Source organism: Echinops telfairi, unplaced genomic scaffold (assembly GCF_000313985.2).
Source record: "Echinops telfairi isolate 266 unplaced genomic scaffold, ASM31398v2 ScPeMD7_7420;HRSCAF=8458, whole genome shotgun sequence".
In the NCBI taxonomy this organism is placed as follows: Eukaryota; Metazoa; Chordata; class Mammalia; order Afrosoricida; family Tenrecidae; genus Echinops; species Echinops telfairi.
This window is the reverse complement of record NW_022111320.1, coordinates 3,141,947-3,146,325: the sequence shown is the minus strand read 5'-3', so window position 1 is coordinate 3,146,325 and position 4,379 is coordinate 3,141,947.

Genomic DNA, 4,379 nt, shown 5'->3' with positions numbered 1-4,379 from the left:
GCTATTGAGAATTTAACTTCCGACAGGCACAGTCTGCAGTGCCTTCCAAGAACTAAAAGTATCTGTATATTGGCAATTTAAATCATGGCATTTTCAAATGCAAATTAATTATTTAGGGAGGAAAGGCCTTAATCAAGGCAGGAGCCCACGACAATAATTAGACTTCAGAAAGGAACGCTCCCAGCAGCAGGGATACATGCTTCTGTATTGTTCTTCCTCCCCTTCAAGTATCAGAATTTGATCTGGTGCCCTGGAAGCACACCCCCCGAATGTGTGTGCACCCCCTGTATCTGGGGCCACCTGCTGTTCACCCAGGCACCTCCTCCATGCTGCCCCCACCCCCCACCTCTTGCCTGCCCCACATCATCTTGGCCGACAGGCTCGGAGACGCAGAACGCTGGGAGGAGCATTTCAGAGCGAGGACTCCTCCACTTCGCCATTCCACCAGGCTCCCAAAATTAGACCTTTGAACAACGACAGCTGGAAGATTCTGAGGCATCAGACATCGCTAATAAAGGACTCTCCGCCTGCCTTCCCGAGTCTTTGAAAAGCAAAAGGCATAGGCCGCAGCACAACATGCGGCACGGCATTTATTGTCGTCTCTTTGCTGTAAGCCATTGAAAACTCAAAATATCCAATTAGATCAAATGTTTTCAAATAGGTTAAAATCGATCCTCTCCTTGCATTGGGGTTCTGCCCAAGCAGTCCTCAGACTGGGGCCTCTGCAGCACCAAGATCTGTGTGCTCCGAGGAGGGAAGGGAAGGCCCCTGGGGGTGGCAACGCCTGTCACTAAAAGGGAAGCCTAATTGTCTGAGGGGTTCTGTCCTCCTTCTGACCGAGGGCCGCAACAGGACGCCAGGGCATTTGGGGACATTCTTCCTTTCGATTCTTTCAGGAAGTTTAAAATCATTCCATCCAGAGAGACAGAGAAATCACCAGCAACGATGTTGTTAAACAAAGGCATTATTAGGCCTTGTTTCGTGCTCCTCTGGCCCAGGCTCTCAGAGGAATGAAAAGCGAGGGCCTGCCGGGGACGCCCGCACGCACATGCACACCCGGTGACTCCGGCCTGGCTGAGAGTGTGTGCTGGTTCTATTTATTTTTATGACTCTGATCCAAGGGTCAGCAGCACCTTTCGTAAAGAAACCCCAGGCCCTTGGCTGCCTTTCTCTGGTCATTAATCCTTTCGAGTTCCCGGAGAGGCAGGGAGACCAACCGGGCAGTTCTCCTGGCTCTCCTGTTACAGATGGAGAAGGGGAGGTTTGGGGAGGTTAAGTGACTTGCCCAAAGATATTTACCAAATTAGGAGAGGCCCCCTGGGAACACAGCTCTGGGTTCGTGGGTTCTGGGGCTGCAGCCAGGAATCCCGGCCCCAAAGAGTCTCTTTTGTGCTTGCTTTATTGACACACCTATTCGTGTAGAAAATAAGTCAACCCTTCACTCCTCGGACACCGTGGCCTCACCAACATGGTCACACACACACCTCGCGGCCACTGACACGATATGGGGGCATCGACTACATGAGTGACACTGTCCGAAGTGGTGATTTCAAAATGACTGTAACAGTTTTCTTGTACGCTGTGTGCCAGCAGAACCTGGTTACATTGTTGTTGTTTTTTATAAGAATACCCCTGTAGTTCGTTTTTGCAACAAAAACATTGTTCCAGTTTGCATGTATCAACAGATCAAAAAGGCTAAAACTCTGGCCTCATTTACTTATTGAATCTCCTAGTGGATTCGGTTCAGAGCTGTCATTATCACCCAATTACCGTGACACTTCCCATCATGCGGTCTGGCCGGACTATTCCCGACACGCACGGGCTCTTGTTTTCCTCGCCGCTGATGTTTTCTTCCTTTCTCTCTTTCTTTCTTTTTTTAGCAGCGTATGTCACATTTTCTGGAGTATTAGCTGCAACATCGTGGTAACTAGTGTATGTGAACCTCTACCAATAGATCAATAATCTTTTTTGAAAGTGAAGTCGAGATTCGAAGAAAAATGGAGCAAGGCGTCCTTTCAGGTGCTAATCATGCTCCAACTCAAAATGTAGTTCAGTGTGGAAAGAGGTTACAAAACACTTTTGTTGTTAGGATGCATAAAATCTAAAAACCATTACTTAAAGCCATCTGCCACCATACTAACTCAGAACTCACTGCCGTGGAGTCCGTGCTGACTCCCGGCCACTCCTGTGGGTTTCTGCGACAGTAACTGCTGACGGGAGTAGAAAGCCCAGACTGTTTCCCTCCGAGCGGCTGGTGGTTTCAAACTGTGGACCGTGAGGATTGCAGCCTAACGCAGAACCACTACCCCACCAGGGCTCCGATTTCCAACTCCATCAAATATTATTCTGCAGTGCAAATTGATAAAACTTGCTGTGGGCTCTGTATGGTCTGGGTCTGGAGGAGGTCTGTGTGTGAGGGGGCAGGTGGAGGGGGTGGGGGAGGGGATGTGACACCATCCTCCATGACCCCACCACACACACCCACTCACCGGCACCTCCATTAGCACTTGGGAAAGTACAGCTCTAGAGTACAACTTGCAAACAAACTCCCGAATCTGCTGCAGGGACTCAGTGCCTTTCAAAGCTTCACACCCAGAGGTGTGACTTCCACTTCCGGTCCTCAGTGAGAGCAGGCCTCCTCTTATCAAGGCAACCCTCCCCCAAAAGGCTGGACCAGGTGCTGCCACCACTTTGCAAGACTTTGTATAAGAACGACACCATTGATGTGAATTTTCAAGAAGGAAGGAAGGAAGGGAGGGAGGGAGGAAGGAAGGAAGGAAGGAAGGAAGGTGATGGCGAGAGATGAGGTTTAAACAAACTCTATTATAATATACAACAAGTCCTAGAGATGCTCAGAGTCTCCTAAACACCAACTCAGCTAGTTGGCAAAAAGAGCATCTACAAATACTGCTTCAAAACAAACCAAAACAAAACAACAACAGCCACAAACACTGAAGTGAGTGACTGACACGGCAGTGGGAGGGAGGGAGTGTTGGCTTAGCTAATGACAACTACCAGGACTGATCTGACCTGCAACTTACTCCATGATATTTATTTGACAAAAGACGGTGCAAACGTTTGTAAACAGTTTGTCTTCCTGATAACGGCTCCCCCTCAGGACTATGTAAACATCAAAAGGGAATTTTCAAACACGCACTCTGGCACCAACTACCCAACCAAGTAACAATAACAATCCCAAATAAAAATCAAATAAACAAACAACAGAAAAAAACACACGGGCTCAGAGTAGGCAAGCCACCAGCTAATATACTGTAGATGGACGCCTTCCCACGGTTTCTTTCCTTCCTCAGCCCAGTGATTCACGGGGCTATCCTGAGACGATAGCCTGGGAGAGTCGGCCTTCTCCTTCCTACGAGATTTTATTTCCAAGCTCATGAGCTGCTGCTTTTTAGTGCTGATTTTTTTTAAGTGTCCAGATTACCCTGTCCCTTAGCATTCTGATCTTCACCCCTGTTTGTCAGCTGTCCAGCACCGCGGACACACGCAAGCAATGCCGCTTATGATTGGGGATGCTTCCTGGCTGGCCACATGTGCTCTTTGTGCATGCTGGGAGTCTCCCATCCAGGTACAGCTTATCCAGGGGAAATGACATCTGCCCCCTCCCGTAGCTGCTCTTGATCAACACGCTGCCATTAAATCAATGCGACCCGATAGGACAGGGTGGAATTGCCCATGTGAATTTCATAGTCTGTACCTCCTAGCAGGAGAAGCAATCCTGATCGTTCTCCCAAGGAGTAGCTGGTGGTTTGGAACTGTTGACCTTACAACTGACAAGATAAAGGCAACTTGAGAGAGCGGTGAGTTTGCCAAGAATTCTAAGATCACGGTGTCCTGAGAGCCAACCTGTGGGAAACTAATAGGGAAAATACAGCCAATGTGGGGTTTGTCCCTGACCTCCTTTACTCTGCTGTTCCCCTCCTATCTTTACGGGGCTAATCCCCAGGCAAGGAACAATGCCCTTCTGTGGGAAGAACCCCTGTGGACTCTTTAAACCTGGCTGCTCCAGCAGTCCTCTGGGATTTCAGTCCATCAGAAGAGCATCACAATCACAAACAAGCTGAGGAATGAAAAGATCAAATCCACATCATGGACAGTGTGACCATGTGGGGCTGGCAGAGGGATGGCCAGTCTTCGTAAGTCCAGGAAGAAAAGGCTTCTGGCAGACAAGACCAGAGATCACAAACCTCAATGCAGTCTGGAGAGAGACTCAGACTTAGGGGAAAAGGTCCAGCACCAGATGTTTGATAGCTGGCGGGGAGGGAGCTGGGCTTGATCAGTCGCTGGGGCTCTGGTGGAAACTTCTCTTCAAGGAATTCCCAACCTAGAGGGAAGCTGTCTGTGTGTGGGGTGGGGGGGTG